We start from the raw sequence: 22,550 nt of genomic DNA, 5'->3' as shown, positions 1-22,550 counted from the left end.
TTCCCAAGCTTCTCTTCAACAGGTGGAAGCTGCTTTTCCTTCATTTCTCCTATGCAAACCACTATATAACCTACAAATTGGAGACTTAGTTCTCTCAAGGCAACCAGAAAACTAATCTTGATCCCTATTAAAAGGGCCCTTGAATCATCCTCTTTACATCACTAACACTGCTGCCAAACCCCGGGGGGTCAAACCCTGGATTGGTGTTTCTCAACTGAAAAGATGTTGAAATCTACTCTAAATGGAAGTCCATCCCAACTGCAGACTCTAAACTGAGGGTCTCTGAAAGCGGTGAGTAAGATGGAAGATGAGGAAGTCCCTGAGAGCTGGGAGGCGGCAGACAGTGGGGAAATCCAAATCTCCTCCAAAGTGCCCATTGTGATTTAGGACGATAGCCTTCCCATGGGACCCCTCCACAGATCCGCATCCTCAAGAAGCCCACCAGCATTGGTGTGGTCAGCAGCCCCAACTCCACCAGCAGGCCAGCCCTTCCCGTCAAGTCCCTAGTGCAGCGTGAGGCAGAGTACGCAGAGGCCTGGAAGTGGATCATGGGCAGCACCAGCCCAGAGGAGGAGCTAGAGAAACCCATCCTCGACAGGCCAGCCAGGATCTCCCAACCTGAAGACAGCAGGCAGCCCAACAATGTGATCAGACAGCTGTTGGGTCCTGATGGGTTACAAGGCTTCAAACAGCACAGATAAATGCGGGCAGGAAAGGATGCCACCGCCACTGCCTCCGTCACCACTTCTTGGGTCGTCCGCTGTGGGTCGCACTGCTGTGGCAGACAGCTGGACTTGAGCAGAGGGAACAACCTGACTTACTTGCAATGTGATTCCCTTTGCTCCGCCCACTGTGACCTTGAACCCCATGTACTGTGACCTTCCTCCCCCCACTGTGATTGGCATGTCTAGAAGGGCTGTCCCAAGTCAATGGAAAGGGAAAGGGTGGGGTTAGAGGAGGGTTGGGGGGGACCCACCAAGGACTCAGAGAGTCAGACAGTGCCACTTGGCCACTTGGGGTAAAGCCAGTGCCAGCAATAACAGTTTATCATGCTCATTAATTTGGGATTTTAAAACACAGATGAGAACTCCCATCTACCCATGCTCAAGTGCATGTTTTCATCACTTAAAAGCAAGTTCCATCTGAAAATATCCTTTTTGTTTCTTTGCTTCCTATTTTTGTTTGTTTATACAATATTTGATTTGCAAAAGTAGAAGTGCATGGGAGGGGTTTTAGCAGTTTAATGAATTTTTAATTGAGAAAGAGTAGTTTGGTAGTCTACTTAAAAATGTTTCTGGGCAATTCACTAGAAACATTAACCAATAGGATTTTGGTGAGCTTAGCTTCTGTATTCCTACTGCAGCCCAGAAAAGGGGCAGGGCTCTGTAGCCCCCAGGACAGATGAGCACCCCATGCCTATACCTCCCTCCCCCCAGCTAAGTCCCAGAGCATCTGGGTACTACCTGAAGACTGGGCTAGCTCTATAGGCTCAGAGAGCCTGGGGAGGGTGCCAACCCCTCAACTCTAGTGTATTTTGGAAGATAGGGCAAGTGAACAGACTTCCCCTTCCAAAACCTCTCAGGAGGCTTACTACTTCTAGAAGTGGGCAAGGAGTGAGGCTGCACTTTGGGGCTTTAGGAGTAAGGGCTATGAGGAACTTCCCTGGTGGTCCAGTGGTTAAGGCTCTGCACTTCCACTGCAGGGGGTGCAGGTTGGATCCCTGTTCGGGGAACTAAGATCCCACATGCCACGCGGTGTGGCCAAAAAGTAGAAAAAAAAGTAAGGGCTGCAGGCCTTGCTCAGTATTTTGCTGTCAGCACAAGGAAAGCCAGGAGAGAGTCTTGACTCCAGGACTCCGAGCCTTCTGCCGAGTATGGTCAGAAAGTAGGTAGATCTTCCTGCTCCAGTAAGGCTTAGAACTCTCAAGGGTCTGTGGAGTGCCATCTCTGTTGATGGCATCAACTCTGTAACTCTATCCAGCACATTTCCCTTGTGAAATCACTACCTTGGGAGCAGACCATTCTCAATACATTTGGGAAGAGACAAGCTGTGCATTGCAAAGATTGGTAATGACAGACTGGTTCCCCATAGGCCTAGGCTATCCTCCAACCCGTCTTCCAGAGCAAGGGCCTGGAATGAAGGCAGTTTCCCCTCTGTCCTTGGAGCCTGGAGATTTGCTTTGGTTCTTTGAGGGGGAAGAGACTTAGGGGGCCCTGCCTAGAGCAGCTGTGTGTGTACACTCTGGCCCCTCTCGGGCTTTCTGATCTCTTCCATCACATTGCACCTTATATCCCTCAGCCAGCCAGATGGCCTCCTCGCTCAGGAGTGGTTGGTGTGACATTTATGTAAGTCTTGGCCCACTACATCTTCCCAAAGGAGGAAAGTTCAGCTGTCAGTTGAGTCAGCAATTAGTCCACAGGCTTACAACTACATGAAGGCAGGAAATTGTCTGTGAGCAGAGCTGGAACAAAGCTTCAGTCAGTAAGAACCTGAAGGATGTTGAATGGTGCCCACAGGCTGCTCTGAGGGGAAATGACCTCCAGGAGTGGGGACGGGAGAAGGTTGCAGCTGTCTTTACAGTTCCACTGCCAAGACTAAGTTTCTGCATTCTAAATGGATAGTGTCCATGCCTCATGTAATAATGGTTTCTGGCCCAAGATGAAACTATCCTGTTCAGTTGGAGAAGGTACAGAGGTAGGCCAGGTGGGAAGGCCAGAGTGCTGATTGCTCAGCCGTCGGGACCACCTGTTCTTGCTCCCCTTCTCTAGTGGATGCCAAGGGGAGACTGGCTGATGGGTGTCTGTGGATCAAGGATGTAGTAGGGCCTGATGCTCTCACCTCCCTCTGGCCAAAGATGGGGCTCTGCCTGCTGTGTGCCTGTCACCACCCACCAGCAGTCATATCCTGGCTTCCCAGATGGAGAGGTGGCAGGCAAAATTTTAAAAAGAAAGAAATGAAAACAGGAAGCTATGGTGTTGGGGGGAGGTGGGAGGGGAGATGGGGAAACAGTTTGGATTTTGTGTGTGTGTTTGTGGGTGTTTTTGGTTTTTGTTGTTGTTTTTATGCAGTTGTCTGTAACTTTCCTTAAGTGCTTTTTCTTTTTTTTTATTTTCACATTTTATTCAATACATATAACAATGCGTATTAAAATATTAACAATAAGGAGATTTTTAATTTTTTGCTTTTATAAATCACTTTTCTTTTTAAAAATTAAAAAAAAAATAAGCTGTAGGCTTTGGCTTGCAAAACACCAGGGGAGTGGGGGACAGAAACCTGAGGCTGCTGCCCCTTATCTGCCTTCACAGTACTGTCCCCTTCTCCCAGCTCCTCCCTGACTCTATGAGCCAGGCCTCAGACCTTCCAGCTAACTGCTTCCCATGAGCCACTACTCTGATGTCATCCTATAACCAAAGGAGCTGGGGGTCTGGGCCTGGTGACCAACCCTTTGCTACCCACTCAGTCAGGGTGCTCCCCACCTGCAGGCAGGCGGCAACACCCTATCTGCTACCATCAGCCCCTTCCAGAGCCCACTGCCCCACCCCTCCCTGTCTAGCCCAGCCATATGCAGCTCTGCCCCATCTGGGGATGCTCTGCTCAGAGATGGGCTGGCAGGGCCGCCCCAGCCTCCCTGGTAGGCAAAGACTCTGGAAACCTCTGGAGTCCTGTGTTCGGCCATGTGATCCCAGGGGTGCACATGGGCCCCTTGGGTATCTGAACAGAAGGGTATGGGAGGGAGGGCCGCACCCCTGCAGTCCCGCTCTGCTGGTCTAATGGGCAGCTGCCCACCCTACCCCACCCTGCACCGCGGGCTCCTGAGTCAGCAGATTAAGCATTTTATAAATTGCATTTTAAATACATGTTTTAAACTTGAAAAAAATAAACAGAGGGTCTCTCGAGAGCCCCCAGAAGCAGATGTTGCCACAAGGTAGACTGCTTTCCTAAGAACTTCAGACCAAGTAAGTAGATGACATCATGAGGTGGTCAGCTTCCACCCAAGATGCCAAACAAGACCCTGTAGGATTCTCTTACATACTTCCTAATCTCACCATTTTTACTGTTCTTCTTGCAGTATCATCCTTTTTCTCTATCCTCTCCAACATCATCTTTGCTATCCACGTAACTCCTCCCATTACAACTGCAGCTTTCCATAACGAGCCTTCATTTGTATTATCTCCTCTTCCCCTTCACCCAGGCTGTTCTCCCCTTTAACAATTCTGCCATCCGTGCACGGACCCCAGAATCTATAGCGTTCCTTCACTCAACTCATAGTACAGTCTCACAACCTTACTTTAGAATGCTGGTTATGTTCTCCCTCTTCTTCGGAAGCCTCCAGCTTCCCTTAAATTCCTATGCCATCTCATATTTAAGGGCATCCTTTGTGCTATCACTCAGGGTCCCTTTAGCTTTTCCCCCTAGACTTCAAAAGGAATCTCGAACCTCAATACTCTTCAAAAAGGGCCATCTATGCTTAACCAGACTGCCTTCTTTTCTCACCTTAACTACTCTATTACCTCTGATTTAAGTTTTCCAGACACTAGATGAGGCAAGAGGTCTACAAAACATGTTACAACTACAAGCTTAGGCAGAATCCAAGCCCCAGAAGGAGGCTGTGCTCTTCTTGTCTCGTCAGGTTCTTAAGAAGCCTTAGAACAAGAGGCTAAGAGACTGGGAGTAAATCTAAAAAACTTGCTGCAACAAGTCAACTATGGGCAACCTGCATGCCTAGAGCTGCTGCAGTGCGGGCCACTTAGAAGTTCACCCAACCACCTGCATCTTCTATGCTCTGCTACAGAAAATAACCATGACTGTGGATCTTACCACTAACATCTAAAACCACTAACATCATTGCCAGAGAACTACAGGAACTCCAATGAGTGGATCTTCATAATTGTCTGGCATTGGACAGCAGCCTGGCTTCTCACGGGGAGCACTTTTGTAATGATCAGAAGCCATTGCTGTGCATGTGTTCCCTGAAACCTCTCTGATGGTTATGCCATCACCAAAAACATCCAGACATTCCAGAAAATTCTTCAGATTTCCATTGTCATCTTCATTCCACTATCTGAATACCCTTCAAGCCCAATGTCTAGGAATCTTCTCGACTTGCTCTCTCTGAACCTCAAATCTTGGTTTTACTCGCTTATTCAACCTTTAATAACTATTATTTTATTTTATTTCTGAGTATTTCTCTTGTTAAATGCCTAATTGCTAAGGCCTTCCAACAGCTGTCAGCCTAACAGCACAATCAACAGATGATACAGTAGTCAGTTCTTCAGGAACAAGAGGAACGTGAAGGCCAGCACCCCCTTGAAAACTATTTGGACCTAACTCAGCTTCCCAATGACTCTTATTCCATCCCTAATAGTGCTCAAGGACAGATTTTGTCTGACTTAAACAACAAGGGGGGACCGACTAAGCGTTCACAATTACCTGTTGCTTACCCTCTGCTTTGTCTTGACCAAACTTTAGTCAGGATTCTCCCTTCCTACAGGTTCCTGAACTCTGCTTGCCCCCAAGCCTGAGCAAACACAAAAAAGTGAAATTTGCCTCCCTTCTCAGCTTCTCCTGAGAATTGACTGACAACAGCAGGATACTTTCCTGTCAGACCCCACTGGCCATTTCCCCTTGCTTGTCCAACTTCTCTGAAAGATTCTGCTTATCTCTGCTTGCCTCCTCCTTACCCTGTGAAAGAAAAGCCTTTTTCTGCTTGATTTTGAGACCCTTGTAGACCTTATGGTCATAGCATTCTCCCTATTGCAGCCAGCCCTCCCCCATTACAATAGTCCCTTTCCCTCCCTTCCAATAATCCTTCTGAAAAATAGTTTCTCCTTACTAAGTCCTGATTTGTTCTTCTTTGACAACCAACATGCAACAAGACGTGTTAATAAAGGCCCAGAAATAGGTAATCTAGAGCTATGCTGTTATCTAACACCATGGCTGCTAAAGTATGGTGAGATTCAGCCAAGAGTTCCAGTCCTTGGGCAATTTATTTACTTTGTGTGGATAACTCCTAGGACATGACTGGCTGTGTTTCTTTTCATTGTTGTGTGGCATCCTGCACATACGCTGTTCCTACTGCCCATCCGCTCACCAATTAGTGATCCTAAAGTGGTTAGTATCAGGGGAATATTTGGAAAGATTGTGGCGTTGGAGAGTTGTGGCTAGTGTGGTTGATGAGGGTAAGTCCTTGCGGGGTTCTGCTGCTGAGTAAAAATCTACTGCAATTTTGAGTCAAACCCAGTGTCCAGTGTTGGACAAGGGGAAGCTTGTAATAGGGAAAGCCCTTTACCAGGGATTCCCTTACAGGCCCACCAAGGCTCCCATTGTTGCCTATATTCTGTGTTCCTGTGAAGGCAAGTTGTGGGGCTTAGTGCAATTCCAGGTGGTGTTAATAGGAGCTTATAATGTTATAGCCAAGTAAATGTGCATGTTATCTACCTCATACTCAGCACCTGAGTCAACTCAATTGGTTATGTGCTCAGCCCATGATTGGCCACATATTTGAAGTTAGAGTTGACCCACAGAATTAGAAGGCACCTGTGAGTCACAAGCCACATCTTAGAGCCTGGCTTAGCCAGAATGGGTGTTGCTGGTAGCAGTAGAGATGGAAGGAGGAGGAGCGCTAACCTCGGTGGTGGTGTCTGTGGTCATGTTAGTAGGACTGACCAACCTGAATGGCCAGGAGCATGCTTCCCGTGGTCCCCATCCTGACCCATGTTGTGTGTCTCCCGTGTTGTGCATGTGGCATGTTGTTTCCAGACCTTGTCAACAGTAGCGTTTAGTTCGCCAGGGGAGGGTGATCCATCAATGGGTGTGTAGTCGACACTGGTGAAGGGAGGAACTTCTCAGGTATGGAAGGGGCACAGCAACAGAATAGGGGTGAAAGTCAGAGGTCAACTGTGGGCAGCAGTAGGAGATCTGATTGTCCCTTGGGTATCGTCCAAATGGTGTTACCCAGTCCAGGGGTAATTAGTTCCACCTCCTGGGTATCAGGAGCTGGTCCAAGATTGTTCTATGGTGATTTAGTGGAGTATGTGGGCAGCAGATGAGGACGCCTCTCTCTCCAGATAGTGGTGAGTGGTCTGCTCAGCTTACACTGGATGAGGAGCAGAAGCATGCTGAATGTGGTCCCAGAGTTGGTGGTCCACAGCAGGTCCCTGTTGGGATCAAGGGAGAAGTGGCTGCTAGGCTCTGGAGTTTCTATGAGGGAGAAGGGAAAAAGGTGGACGTACCAGGTGGATGTTCATTTGCTGTGGGCAGCATGCAAGGCTCTCATGTCCATGAAAACTGGGAATTGGGTTGTGTCCAGTGTGGATGTGTCCACCAGGAGAGGTCACAGCGTCTCTACAGGTGGTCGTTTCATTTGTTGTGAATTTTAATACAGTGCAGTCATGTCTTTCGTCTGCACTTTTGAACTTGATGGACCATCTTCCTCCAGGTTCTCTCAGGAGCCCTTGTTTTAAAATACCATTATGCCTTTCTGTGACATCTGCTGCTGTAGGACAATGGAGTAGGTGAAAACTCACACAGTGTGATTTTGTAATGCCCGCTCTTGTGTTGCTTTGCACTGGGAGCCTTGATCTGTTTGTATAACCGGCAGCACTCCCAAGGGCTGTGAGGCTCCGGTGTTAACACTTCAGTAACATTAACAGAGGTTGGGGCCCCACAAGAGCCATCAGTGGAAGGCCTGTGTGGGCACCCACCACTATTAACCATGTGTTAACATATACGTTCCTGCCGCTGCAGGGGGAGGCCCAATGAAATCAATTTGCCATCTCTGATGTGGCCCTCCTCCTCTGTAAATTGTCCCTCCAGTGAGGTAGGCCCAATGTCTAGATTTCTGGCTTCTGGTACAGCCACTAATGTTTTGTCTCCCTGCTGAGCCGACTCCTCTACTAACAATCCATTTTCATAACCCTGTGATGCCCCAAAGCCCTGACCTCTCATGTGCTCCCTGATAGAAGGGGAGGGTGGCTCCTCCCAAAGGTCTGGAGATCTCCCCCTCCTTCCAGAGCCCTAGCTGCTTTGGTGGTTCAGTTAGCTCGTCAGGCTTTGAGTCGTAGAGCACTTCCTCTGTGTCTTGTTTGGTATGAGCCGAGGTATGGTGCACCCAGATGGGCAGAGTGGGAGCCAGTGTGGCAATTGGCCCCATACCTCTTTAGCCCAAATGTCTTGGCTTGTATTTTCCAGCCCTGATTTTGCCAAAGTCCTGACCAAGTAGTTAGCTCATGAACACCAACCAGGAGTCAGTAAAATATGAACATTGGGAAAATGTTTGTCAAAGGTATACTCTACTGCTAGGACTATTATATGCGGCTCAGCCCACTGGGCACTTTGGTCTGTGCCCCGTACGGATTTGGGGGTGACAGGCTGTGGCTGTCTATTGTCTGGTCCCTTACACCTTGTGCTCACTCCATCTGTAAAGGAAGACAGTTGCTTTGCTTGTTTTGAGGGTGCTGACCATCCTCCCTCCCGTCCCCATTGAGCAAGGGGTAGAGGCATTTCTGGGGTTTGGGCAAATTAGCTTCAGTGGCAGGTATGTGGTTATTTCCTCATGGAGTTTGTGACACTCCAGTAGTTAGCTCAACCCTGTAGATAGCATTTCCATTTTAATAATGGGGCCTCTGATGCCAATCTGATTTTACGGGGAGTTTTTCTTCCATTATGTAGGGCATACGAGGAATCTCTGTCTGTGGGATAACTGGCTCTGCCCCCAAAAGGGCCTCAGTTTCCATAAGTGCCCTGTATGCTGCTAGAAATTGCCTCTCCAGTGGCAAATACGTCTGGGCTGAGGCTAGGAGCCCCTTACAGCAAAAGCCCAGGTAGAGGTTTGCGTGTCCATTTGGTCCAGAGGCCCCAGGAAGCAAATTTTGGGGTGGGAGCAGAAACTTCTAAATGTAAAGTCCTATCCTTGGGGCACTAGTGGGAGAGCTGAAGTGATAGCCTCCTTTAGTTTATCTAGTGCCTGTTGTAGCTCAGGTCCTCACTCAAAATGGAAGACTTACAGGTGACTCAATACATAGATAGGGTCTAGCAAATAGTAGGCGTGAGGAACGTGTTGGCACCAGAATCCAAACCTTTCTACCAAATGTTGGGCCTCCTTGCTGATGTGGGAGGTTGGAGCACTAGGAGCTTTTATTTTATTGGGTTGGGAAGAGTTTGCCCTTCTCAGTTCTGAATGTAACCCCGCAATTTAACAGACTGGTAGGGGCCTTGTACCTTATGGAGGGAGGCAGTTGCCCATTCCCTTTCAGTGAGGTGCTCACTCAGGATTGTGACTGCCTGGCCCTCAGTGCCTTGTCATATCCTGTACTATGGCGTGTTTACCGCCCACACCAATAACGAAATGGTAACTGGTTCCCACTGGTTGGCGCCCACCAATAGAGTAAAAGCCTTGGGTTTGTTCCATGAAGTTAGCTGCTGACTGAGCCGGTCCAGTAATGGGAACAGGGATAGTCTCCAAGGGAACACCAGGAAAGAAACATCTTTTAGCAAATCTGGGCCAATTTTAATAGTTAAGTGGGTAATTTTCCTTTTAATTAATTGTCCTCTGAAGTCAGTCACCTCTTTTGGGGGGAGGGGGAGTTCCCTTTAAAGCATGAATGCTCCCTGGGATTAGGAAGGTTTGAGCACCTGTGTCCAACAGAGCCAGCCAGTGTGTTTGTGTTCTGGAGCCCAAACTACAGTTAATGTGTTACAAGGGCTATTCTCTTCCAGGTGGGGCCCTACTTCTGTAACTGCTGGATCCCTCTGTGTGGGCTGTCCTGGCCACTGGTGGAGACCAGAGGCAAGTACTGAAAATGAGGCTGCCTCTGAAAGGGAAGCCTGCCACAGCTCGTAATCTAACCCTAGTAAGTAGTACTATTGCTGCACTGATTTATCAGAGAACCTCCAATTTGGGACCCTCTTGTCCCTTAACCTGTGATGGTTAAGTTTATGTGTCAACTTGACTGGGTCACAAATGCCAAGACATTTGGTCAAACATTATTCTGGGCATGTCTGTAAGGTTCTGGATGAGATTAACATTTGAATTGGTGGGCTGAGTAAAGCAGATCACCATCCCCAGTGTTGGCGGGTCTCATCCAATTAGCTGAAGGTCTGAATAGAACAAAAAGGTGACCCTCCCATACGTAAGAGGGAATTTCTTCCTGCCTGACTCCCTTGAGCTGGTACATTTTTTCCTGCCTTGGGACTCAAATTGAAACATTGGCTCCTCCTAGACCTCAAGCCAGCAAATCTTTGGACTGGAGCTATACCATGGTCTCTCCTAGGGCTCCAGCTTGAGGACTGTAGATCTTGGGACTTGCCAGGATAACCCTGTGAGCCAATTCCTTATGAAAAAAAACCCTCTTTTTATATATACATCCTATTGGTTCTGCTTCACTGGAAAATTCTGACTAATATATAACCTGTCTTGTTTTCTCAGAGTTCACGCTTAAGCAGAGGCCAAGCTGTAAGTTTGTTTGACTTAGGAGGGGGGAGGCTTCACTCTCGATAGTAATTTTGATTTAGGCCAGGTGGCTTAAACACTTGGATCTGAGTTTGTCTTTCAGGGGTTTCTATTAAATCCAAGGGCAGCTGTGACTTTTGAACTGTTTTTGTGTTAACCATCACTGCCAGTAAAGAGGACTTACCTTTGTCAGGAGCCCCTCTGAGAAACAACGCTGTGGACTCAGGACTCTATTCACCCTCCTCCCACTTGCCCAGTCATCCTGCTGCACACCATCTGTTACCTGATAAGCCCACTCCAGCATCCCTAGCTGATGGAGGAGATCTTTGGCCTCAGCTGGTGTTTTCCGTTGACAGTCTGCCCAGGTGATTATGAGGCCTCATGTGGGGTGGGTGGCCCTCCAAGCCATTAAAAAATCCATATCAACAAGGTATATGTGAACTAGCTGCCTCTGGGGGTCCTTCCTCCCTTCCTCACTAATTGTGCAAGATCCCTTACCAGGGGCCCATTTTTCCATCCCATTCTGTGGCCGCCAATTGTTTAATTCCAGACCCTGTTAGGTGGAATTCTCGCTCTCTGCCTGATACATTCTATACAGCCAGGCAGTCCCTTTTTCATGTGGTTCCCGAACTCTGTCCTTATGGAGGACTGGGCCTCAGGGAGAAGGGGGATGTGTCGCTTCCCCCAAGTGAGAACCTGTCCCTTTTTTTTGACCTTCCCCTCTTGTGTCTTCTGTTACTTTGTGGGTGGTCCTGGGTGGAGGGTAGATTCTCCTCACCATGACTGTACTGGCATCATGCTGCCTGGGCCTCTAGAGGGCACCAGTCCTCTTCTCCAGGGCCCTCCCCTCCATCTGGTCTTCCGACGAGTGTAAGCTCCTACCTCCTCACCAGGCTGTGGCCTGGTGAGAAGCCACCAAGAGGAAGTTCTGGCTTGCCTCTCTCATTCAACAGGATGGCCCCCTGTTTAGGAGTCCTGGGAGAGGCAGGAAGATGACTTACTTGTCTTTGTCACTTTAAGGAATGCTTTAGCTGCCTCAGCCCAAGTTGGGGTCCAGATAGCCCTCCAGGGAAGGGCTAGAATGATGCCACCTGTAACAGCAGATCCAAGTGCGACAGCATCAGAGTCAGGCTAGCTGTTTGCAAAGGTGCCTCCCCCAACTGCACTTTGGGGACTAACCTTGGCCTGATGCCTCTGCCTTATAGGCTTGTTTAGCTGCCACAGTGGTCCCCAGCGGCAAGGATGTCCTCTCGTCACAGAGTAACGCTGAATCACTGGCCATTGTTAGGGAGCTCCTCCCATTATAGCCCATTATGGGGTCAGGGGTATCCACCCCTCAGTCCAGAGGTGTGCACCCCTCCCCCTTTTCTGTTCAGGCCCACAGGTCTTACAGTGTCCACCACCTGCCTAATGGATACCCAGGTGGGCAGGCTGACTTCCTACCGCATGCAGCTGGGCCCCTCTGCCCCCCCAAATTAGTTCCAGTGGCATGTGTTCACTCAAATACTGATACTATCACTTGGCCAGGCTATTGAAGCACAGGAGGATACCCCCCAAAATATAGAGTGTAATACAGTACAGAGCAGTGCCACGCCAAACCGAAGCAGTGGCATTCCAAATTTTGAATCCCACTCATTTGAGACCATCCAGGATTTTTGCTAATTGATTTTCCTGCTGACTGGGTGGCCTCCATATCTATTTCCTAATTATCTCCAGAAGTTCTCCCCTTATTGCCACTTACGGGGTTTGAGGTATTTGGGGGTTATCAAGAAAAAAATATGACCACGAGGTGGCAGGAGCACACACGAGTGTTACTGGGCTTGCAGGCTGGGGAAGTGCCTCACAGCAGGAGCCTGTACGAGGAGGAGGAGGAGGAGGAGGAGGAGGAGGAGGAGGAGGAGGAGGAGGAGGAGGGGGAGGAGGAGGGGGAGGGGGAGGGGGAGGGGGAGGGGGAGGGGGAGGGGAGGGGGAGGGGGAGGGGGGAGGGCAAAGGAACTGCTGGGGGATAAGGGGTTAAGAGAGGGAGCTTTTGTGTCTATGTGATGTCACTCAGCAGCAAAGTGGGGAGTCTCTGGGTCAGAGAGCCCTGAAGGGCAGCAGCAACATGGGTCTTTTACAGCCCGGGCTTACCTTATCTATTGCCAGCAGATGTAGGGTGAGGTTTCGTTGGGTATGCAAAGCAGGTAGGCTCTAAATAGTGAAAAATCTACTTGTTTGGGCTATTTATAAAATAATTGGATGTGTACAAATTTAAGTTGGCATCAGCAGGTTTTGAGCTATTGGGTCTCAGGCTGCAGTGAAGAAATAAACAACCTAAGGACCAATACAGAAAGGCCATCTTTGACCTATCTGTATAACAGGTGAAGGCACAACCCATCCCATTAGATCCTTAGGAATTCTGGTGGGATCTTAGTTCCCCGACCAGGGATAGAAACTGTGCTTCCTGCAGTGGAAGCACAGAGCCCTAACCACTGGACTGCCAGGGAATTCCCAGAATTCTGGCATCAAGGTTTAAAGGTAGAGTTACAGTTTCTCATTTAGGGATCATCCCTGCTTCTGGCACCTGCAGTTGTAGCCCTGGTCCCAGGACCACTGCATCAGGTCAGAAAAAAGAAAGTTGAGGTGTTGCAGGGAAAGAATTGTGTAGTAGTAACAGCATCTTCCCTGCACTCTCTGCCTCAGACCTCACAGAAAAATGGAGGAATCTATCTAGCAGGGACTCTCCCTTGGCCTGTATCATGTTAAATGTGAGCATACATTCACGAAGGGGTGTAAGCCAGTTCTTCATGCCTTTATCTCCCCCACTTTAGATATCTACCTGTTCCAATTCTCTATCAAATGAATACTCTGAGCTATATATGCAACATTATATATTCATTTAAGGTGCTATCTCTTTGCTCATTTTTGGACACTATGAGCTGTAAAATGTGTTCTATGGTTTGAAATAATGTAACTCAGTGGTCCCAATTGCTACAGTAGCTTCTATTCCAGTCCTTTTTCTTTTTTTAATGCATCTTTATTGGAGTATAATTGCTTTGCAATGGTGTGTTAGTTTCTGCTTTATAACAAAGTGAATCAGCTATACATATACATACATCCCCATATCTCCTCCCTCTTGCGTCTCCCTCCCACCCTCCCTATCCCACCTCTCTATGTAGTCACAAAGCACCGAGCTGATCTCCCTGTGCTATGCGGCTGCTTCCCACTAGCTATCTATTTTACGTTTGGTAGTGTATATATGTCCATGCCACTCTCTCACTTCATCCCAGCTTACCCTTCCCACTCCCTGTGTCCTCAAGTCCATTCTCTAAGTCTATGTCTTTATTCCTGTCCTGCTCCTAGGTTCTTCAGAACCTTTTTTTTTTTACATTCCATAAATATATGTTAGCATACGGTATTTGTTTTTCTCTTTCTGACTTACTTCACTCTGTATGACAGACTCTAGGTCCATCCACCTCACTACAAATAATGCAATTTCTTTTCATAGCTGAGTAATATTCCATTGTATATATGTGCCACATCTTCTTTATCCATTCATCTGTCGATGGACACTTAGGTTGCTTCCACGTCCTGGCTATTGTAAATAGAGCTGCAATGAACATTGTGGTACATGACTCCTTTTTTTTTTAACATCTTTATTGGAGTATAATTGCTTTACAATGGTGTGTTAGTTTCTGCTTTATAACAAAGTGAATCAGTTATACATATACATATGTTCCCATATCTCTCCCCTCTTGCGTCTCCCTCCCTCCCTCCCACCCTCCCTATCCCACCCCTCTAGGTGGTCACAAAGCACTGAGCTGATCTCCCTGTGCTATATGGCTGCTTCCCACTAGCTATCTGTTTTACGTTTGGTAGTGTATATATGTTCATGCCATTCTCTGACTTTGTTACAGCTTACCCTTCCCCCTCCCCATATCCTCAAGTCCATTCTCTAGTAAGTCTGTGTCTTTATTCCCGTCCCGCCCCTAGGTTCTTCATGACCATTTTTTTTTCTTAGGTTCCATATATATGTGTTAGCATATAGTATTTGTTTTTCTCTCTCTGACTTACTTCACTCTGTATGACAGACTCTAGGTCCATCCACCTCCCTACAAATAACTCAATTTCATTTCTTTTTATGGCTGAGTAATATTCCATTGTATGTATGTGCCACATCTTCTTTATCCATTCATCTGTTGATGGACACTTAGGTTGCTTCCATGTCCTGGCTATTGTAAATAGAGCTGCAATGAACATTGTGGTACATGACTCTTTTTTTTTTAACATCTTTATTTGGGTATAATTGCTTTACAATGGTGTGTTAGTTTCTGCTTTACAACAAAATGAATTAGTTATATATATATACACATGTTCCCATATCTCTTCCCTCTTGCGTCTCCCTCCCTCCCACCCTCCCTATCCCACCCCTCCAGGCGGTCACAAAGCACTGAGCTGACCTCCCTGTGCTATGTGGCTGCTTCCCACTAGCTATCTACCTTACGTTTGGTAGTGTATATATGTCCATGCCTCTCTCTCGCTTTGTCACAGCTTACCCTTCCCCCTCCCCATATCCATGACTCTTTTTGAATTATGGTTTTCTCAGGGTATATGCCCAGTAGTGGGATTGCTGGGTCCCATGGTAGTTCTATTTTTGGATTTTTAAGGAACCTCCATACTGTTCTCCATAGTGGCTGTATCAATTTACATTCCCACCAACAGTGCAAGAGGATTCCCTTTTCTCCACACCCTCTGCAGCATTTATTGTTCGTAGATTTTTTTTGGTGATGGCCATTCTGACTGGTGTGAGGTGATATCTCATTGTAGTTTTGATTTGCATTTCTCTAATAATTAGTGATATTGAGCATCTTTTCATGTGCCTCTTGGCCATCTGTATGTCTTCTTTGATGAAATGTCTATTTAGGTCTTCTGCCCATTTTTTAATTGGGTTGTTCTTTTTTTTGATATTGAGCTCCATGAGCTGCTTGTATATTTTGGAGATTAATCCTTTGTCCGCTGTTTCACTGGCAAATATTTTCTCCCATTCTGAGGGTTGTCTTTTTGTCTTGTTTATGGTTTATTTTGCTGTGCAAAAGCTTTTAATTTTAATTAGGTCCCATTTGTTTATTTTTGTTTTTATTTTCATTACTCTAGGAGGTGGGTCAGAAAAGATCTTGCTGTGCTTTTTTTTTTTTTTAAAGAAGAGTACTTTTTCTTTTCTTTTAATTTATTTATTTTAATTTATTTATTTTTGGCTGCATTGGGTCTTCGTTACTGCACGCGGGCTTTCTCTAGCTGCAGCAAGCAGGGGCTAATCTTTGTTGTGGTGCACGGGCTTCTCATTGTGGTGGCTTCTCTTGTTGCGGAGCACAGGCTCTAGGCGCATGGGCTTCAGTAGTTGTGGCATGTGAGCTCAGTAGTTGTGGCTCACGGGCTCTAGAGCACAGGCTCAGTAGTTGTGGCACACGGGCTTAATTGCTCCGTGGCATGTGGGATCTTCCTGGACCAGGGATTGAACCCATGTCCCCTGCATTGGCAAGCAGATTCTTAACCACTGCACCACCAGGGAAGTCCCTTGCTGAGGTTCATGACAAAGAGTGTTTTTCTTATGTTTTCCTCTAAGACTTTTATAGTTTCTGGTCTTACATTTAGGTCTTTAATCCATTTTGAGTTTATTTTTGTGTATGGTGTTAGGGAGTGTTCTAATTTCATTCTTTTCCATGTAGCTGTCCAGTTTTCCCAGCACCACTTATTGAAGAAGCTGTCCTTTCTCCATTGTATGTTCTTGCCTCCTTTGTCATAGATTAGTTGACCACAGGTGCGTGGGTTTATCTCTGGGCTTTCTATCCTGTACCAGTGATCTGTATTTCTGTTTTTGTTCCAGTACCATATTGTCTTGATTACTGTAGCTTTTACTATAGTCTGAAGTCAGGGAGTCTGATTCCTCCAGCTCCGTTTTTCTTTCTCAAGATTGCTTTGGCTATTCAGGGTCATTTGTGTTTCCATACACATTGTGAATTTTTTTGTTCTAGTTCTGTGAAAAATGCCATTGGTAGCTTGATAAGGATTGCACTGAATCTGTAGATTGCTTTGGGTAGTACAGTCATTTTCACAATGTTGATTCTTCCAATCCAAGAACATGGTATATCACTCCATCTGTTTGTATCATCTTTAATTTCTTTCATCAGTGTCTTATAATTTTCTGCATACAGGTCTTTTGTCTCCTTAGGTAGGTTTATTCCTAAGTATTTTATTCTTTTTGTTTCAATGGTAAATGGGAGTGTTTCCTTAATTTCTCTTTCAGATTTTTCATCATTAGTGTATAGGAATGCCAGGGATTTCTGTGCATTAATTTTGTATCCTGCAACCTTACCAAATTCATTGATTAGTTCTAGTAGTTTTCTGGTGGCATCTTTAGGATTTTCTATGTATAGTATCATGTCATCTGCAAACAGTGACAGTTTTACTTCTTCTTTTCCAATTTGTATTCCTTTTATTTCTTTTTCTTCTCTGATTGCTGTGGCTAGGACTTCCAAAACTATGTTGAATAAGAGTGGCGAGAGTGGACATCTTTGTCTTGTTCCTGACCTTACTGGAAATACTTTCAGTTTTCACCACTGAGCATGATGTCCACTGTGGGTTTGTCATATATGATCTTTATTATGTTGAGGTAGGTTCCCTCTAAGCCTATTTTCTGGAGAGGTTTTTTTTTTTTATCATAAATGGATTTTGAATTTTGTCAAAAGCTTTTTCTGCATCTATTGAGATGATCATATGGTTTTTATTCCTTAATTTGTTGATATGGTGTATCACATTGATTGATTTGCTTATATTGAAGAATCCTTGCATCCCTGGGATAAATCCCACTTGATCATGGTGTATGATCCTTTTAATATGTTGTTGGATTCTGTTTGCTAGTATTTTGTTCAGGATTTTTGCATCTATGTTCATCAGTGATAGTGGTCTATAATTTTCTTTTTTTGTGATGTCTTTTTCTGGTTTTGGTATTAAGGTGATGGTGGCTTTGTAGAATGAATTCGGGAGTGTTCTTTCCTCTGCAATTTTTTGGAAGAGTTTGAGAAGGATCAGTGTTAGCTCTTCTCTAAACGTTTGATATAATTTGCCTGTGAAGCCATCTGGTCCTGGCTTCTATTCCATAGTATTCTTATAGTATTCTGAGTATTTGCATCTATCACCGAATATGCAAAACCTAGTACAGAGTGTCTGTTCCTGTCAAGACTCATTTATAAGACTCATTTATGTGATGCAATAGACGTGGTTGCTAATGCTACAGTGGTAATCGTATTGCACTATATACATGTATCAAATCAACACGCTGTTCACCTTAAACTTACATAAGTGTTATATGTCAATTATATCTCAGTGAAAAAAAAGATCCATTTATAACCTCCTGGAACTACCAGCAGAAGTCTGACATAGACTAGTTGCCAGCTGTATGTGGAACCTTCCTCCAGGGAATCTGCCCCATAGTCATCTGAAGTCTCTGCCTCTTGCCAGACAGGACAGTTCTGGTTCACATTTTGTATCTTCAGTGGGTGCTAGAGGAAGATGTCAGTGATCAGCTCATCCCTGCATTGCAGTATCTTTCCCATATCAACTCATTTCATGGACCCAGGTGGCTACCTCAAGCAAGCATATCAGGATATCCACTTGCCAAATCCTTTGGCTCCTGTAAAGGGGTTCTTCTGATGGGCATCAACATGTTCTACTTTTCAGCACCATTTAAATTTCCCTAGTGCTTTCCATAGGGCTGTGCCCCATGTGGGGATCCCTTTAATAGTGCAATTTCTGTTGCTCCTCTGCCTGACCATACGGCCAGGCCATTGGTGACAACCCATTAGTCGGTAAAAACTCAAACATAGCAGCTCTTTTCTTTGTTCAATTCTTCCATAATTGCCAGAAAAATAGCATGCAATTCAGACCACTGAATTGATTTGTTCTCGCCTTATTCAATTGGACTTTCTATATGAGTCAGTTGTAGTGTGGTGGCCTTCCAAACAGGATGTTATCTGTCCACTTTGGAACTGCCATCTGTAAACTAAGTAGCTTTCTGATATTCAATAGAGAGCCGTTTATAGGACACTACCTTTGTGGTAATAGGATTTGGCAGTTCCTCAGGTGATTTCAGAGTCAGCCCTAAGAAAAAGAGTCTGCCTGTTTGTGAATACTATTTCTTGCATTCCTTTGGTAGCATGTTCCTATAGAAATCATTTTCATTCTATTATGGAACTGTTTTGGGCACTGCCTTTCTTCTTGGAGTGTTTCTCTGACATTACCCAAGACATTATGGGCATTTCATATTGCAAGATTATTTTAAATCCTTCAGTCATAGGGACAGTTTCAATTAATGCCTGATAACAAGCTGGTAATTGTCTCTCAGCTGGTGTCTACTGTACTTGCCATGCCTGGAAATTTTCTGGTCCAAAATCCTAGTGGTCGCCACTGGGTAGCACTCATGGACCTTTCCCATAAGCTCTGGTCTATGTCTTTTCATCCACCGGGTATTCTATACGGTTTCAAATTAGCAACGCATGTGAGTAAGTTCCCATTTAACATGTTCAATTAATACTGGCCTCATCATCAAAAAATCTACAAACAATAAGTGCTGGAGAGGGTGTGGAGAAAAGGGAACCCTCTTGTACTGTTGGTGGGAATGTAAATTGATACAGACTCTATGGAGAACAGTATGGAGGTTCTTTACAAAACTAAAAATGGAACTACCATATGACCCAGCAATCCCACTACCAGGCATATACCCTGAGAAAACCATAATTCAAAAGGAGTCATGTACCACAATGTTCATTGCAGCTCTATTTACAATAGCCAGGACATGGAAGCAACCTAAGTGTCCATCAACAGATGAATGGATAAAGAAGATGTGGCACATACATACAATGGAATATTACTCAGCCATAAAAAGAAATGAAATTGAGTTATTTGTAGGGAGGTGGATGGACCTAGAGTCTGTCATACAGAGTGAACTAAGTCAGAAAGAGAAAAACAAATACTGTATGCTAACACATATATATGGAATCTAAGAAAACAAAATGGTCATGAAGAACCTAGGGGCAAGACGGGAATAAAGACGCAGACCTACTAGAGAATGGACTTGAGGATATGGGGAGGGGGAAGGGTAAGCTGTGACAAAGTGAGAGAGTGGCATGAACATATATAACACTATCAAACGTAAAACAGATAGCTAGTGGGAAGCAGCCATATAGCACAGGGAGATCAGCTCGGTGCTTTGTGACCACCTAGAGGGGTGGGATAGGGAAGGTGGGAGGGAGGGAGACGCAAGAGGGAAGAGATATGGAAACATATGTATATGTATAAGTGATTCACTTTGTTATAAAGCAGAAACTAACACACCATTGTAAAGCAATTATACTCCAATAAAGATGTTAAAAAAAAATACTGGCCAGAGGGCGAACTTACACACCTTCTGTTTTACAATACTAGATAGGAGAAGTGTTCCCCAGTCAGACCTCATCCCAATAATACATTCAGGTAGGGGAGATGCAACTACGTCACATAAAGTCCATTCACACATTTTAATTTTCATCTAAACTTTCATCTTAATCTTATCAACTATTGCATCCCTATATCCTCACAATCTAACTGTAGCCCCTGTTAGGACTTCACCAACAGATTTTGGAATAACTATGCATTGGTCTCCCATGTCAAGGAGTCTCAGAAAGTCTTTTTTCTACCCTGGCCATTTTACTCACATATGTGCATATGGCCTTGGATCCCCAGGCCTAGGATCAGTTCAAGGGGCCTTGTGGCTTCTTCATCAATCCTCATCCTGATTAATTTGCCAAACCATCACCCCCAGCAACTCAAGATCAGTTTTCCCTTTGTTACCTTTGCCTTCTGGCTTTTTAAATTCCTCTAATTAGGGAGAATAGAGTGCGTTTGTTTAGGGCATTTCAATGTTGGGGGGCTAGCAGAGGGCCCCATTGGTCCACCCAGTCTCCAATAGAGCTGCTTTAATCCCTTGATTTTGGCCCCATCAATGTCCCCTTTATTAATCCTATTTCTTAATATTTTTCTTGATTTTTAAAACTTGAAGAATAGTTGATTTACAATGTTGTGCCAATCTCTGCTGTACAGCAAAGTGACTCAGTTATACACATATAGACATTCTTTTTCTATATTCTTTTCCATTATGGTTAATCCCAAGAGATTGGATATCGTTCCCTGTGCTATACAGCAGGACCTTGTTTTTTATCCATTCTAAATGTAATAGTTTGTGTCAACCAACCCCAAACTCCCAGTCCATCCCTCTCCCTCCCCGCAAAGCCTATTTCTTTTTTTTTTTTTTTAGTTTGTCCGAATAGCTTCTTTTTTCTTTTTTTTTATTGGAGTATAATTGCTTTACAATGTTGTGTTAGTTTCTGCTGTACAGTGAGGTGAATCAGCTATATGTATACCTATTTCCCCTCACTCTTGGACCTCTCTCCCACCCCACCCCCATCCCACCCATCTAGGTCATCACAGAGCACCAAGCTGAGCTTCCTGTGCTTTATAGCGTGTTCCCACTAGCTATCAATTTTACGCATGGTAGTGTATATATGTCAATCTTAATCTCCCAGTTCGTCCCACCCTCCCCTTCCCCCTCTGTGTTCACATGTCCGTTCTCTACATCTACATCTCTATTCCTGCCCTGCAAACTGGTTCATCTGTACCATTTTTCTAGGTTCCACATATATGCGATAATATATGATATTTGTTTTTCTCTTTCTGGCTCACTTTACTCTGTATGACAGACTCTAGGTCCATCCACATCTCTACAAATGACCCACTTTCCTTTTTATGGCTGAGTAATATTCTATTGTACATATGTACCACATCTTTATCCATTCATCTGTCATTGGACATTTAGGTTGTTTCTGTTTCTATGTCCTGGCTATTGTAAATAGAGCTGCAGTGAACGCTGTGGTACATGACTCTTGTTGAATTATGGTTTTCTCAGGGTATATGCCCAGTAGTGGGATTACTGGGTCATATGGTAGCTCTATTTTTAGTTTTTTAAGGTACCTCCATACTGTTCTCCCTAGTGGCTGTATCAATTTACATTCTCACCAGCAGTGCAAGAGGGTTCACTTTTCTCCACACCCTCTCCAGAATTTATTGTTTGTAGATTTTTTGATAATGGCCATTCTGGCCAGTGTGAGGTGATACCTCATTGTAGTTTTGATTTGCATTTCTCTAATAATTAGTGATGCTGAGCATCTTTTCATGTGCCTCTTGGCCATCTTTATGTCTTCTTTGGTGAAATGTCTATTTAGGTCTTCCGCCCATTTTTTGATTGGGTTGTCTGTTTTTTTGATATTGAGCTCCATGAGCTGTTTGTATGTTTTGGAGATTAATCCATTTAGGATTAATCCTAAATGAAGCCTGTTGCTTCATTTACAAATATTTTCTCCCATTCTGAGGGTTGTCTTTTTGTCTTGTTTATGGTTTCCTTTGCTGTGCAAAAGCTTTTAAGTTTCATTAGGTCCCATCTGGTTTTTTGTTTTGTTTTGTTTTTATTTTCATTACTCTAGGAAGTGGGTCAAAAAAGATCTTGCCGTGGTTTATGTCAAAGTGTGTTTTTCCTATGTTTTCCTCTAAGAGTTTTATAGTGTAGAGTCTTACATTTAGGTCTTTAATCCATTTTGAGTTTATTTTTGTGTATGGTGTTAGGGAGTGTTCTAATTTCATTCTTTAACATGTAGCTGTCCAATTTTCCCAGCACCACTTATTGAAGAGGCTGTCTTTTCTCCATTGTATGTTCTTGCCTCCTTTGTCATAAATTAGGTGACCATGTGTGTGTGGGTTTATCTCTGGGCTTTCTATCCTGTACCATTGATCTATATTTCTGTTTTTGTGCCAGTACCATATTGTCTTGTTACTGTCGTTTTGTAGTATAGTTTGAAGTTGGAGAGCCTGATTCCTCCAGTTCCATTTTTCTTTCTCAAGATTGCTAAAGCCTATTTCTATTGAAGGTCAAGTTCCACTGCTTTCCTCTATACTCGTTTTGCCCCACTGTTATTCCACATCTCACAATACAAAACATTCCATGAGTCTCAATTTCAACGTCTCTAAAACAGGTGTG

At 44.9% G+C, this 22,550-nt stretch overlaps 1 pseudogene across 1 annotated transcript; it reads left to right on the top strand.

Annotated features, from left to right (window-relative positions):
• The first annotated feature begins 300 nt into the window (after positions 1-300).
• LOC307180369 (SUZ RNA-binding domain-containing-like) lies at positions 301-701 on the top strand (annotated as a pseudogene). The gene has a single exon. The product of its transcript is annotated as an SUZ RNA-binding domain-containing-like (transcript).
• The last annotated feature ends 21,849 nt before the right edge of the window (positions 702-22,550 follow it).

The sequence above is a fragment of the Stenella coeruleoalba genome (assembly GCF_951394435.1).
Source record: "Stenella coeruleoalba genome assembly, chromosome: X".
Classification (NCBI taxonomy): domain Eukaryota; kingdom Metazoa; phylum Chordata; class Mammalia; order Artiodactyla; family Delphinidae; genus Stenella; species Stenella coeruleoalba.
This window is presented reverse-complemented; position numbering and strand designations above follow the sequence as displayed.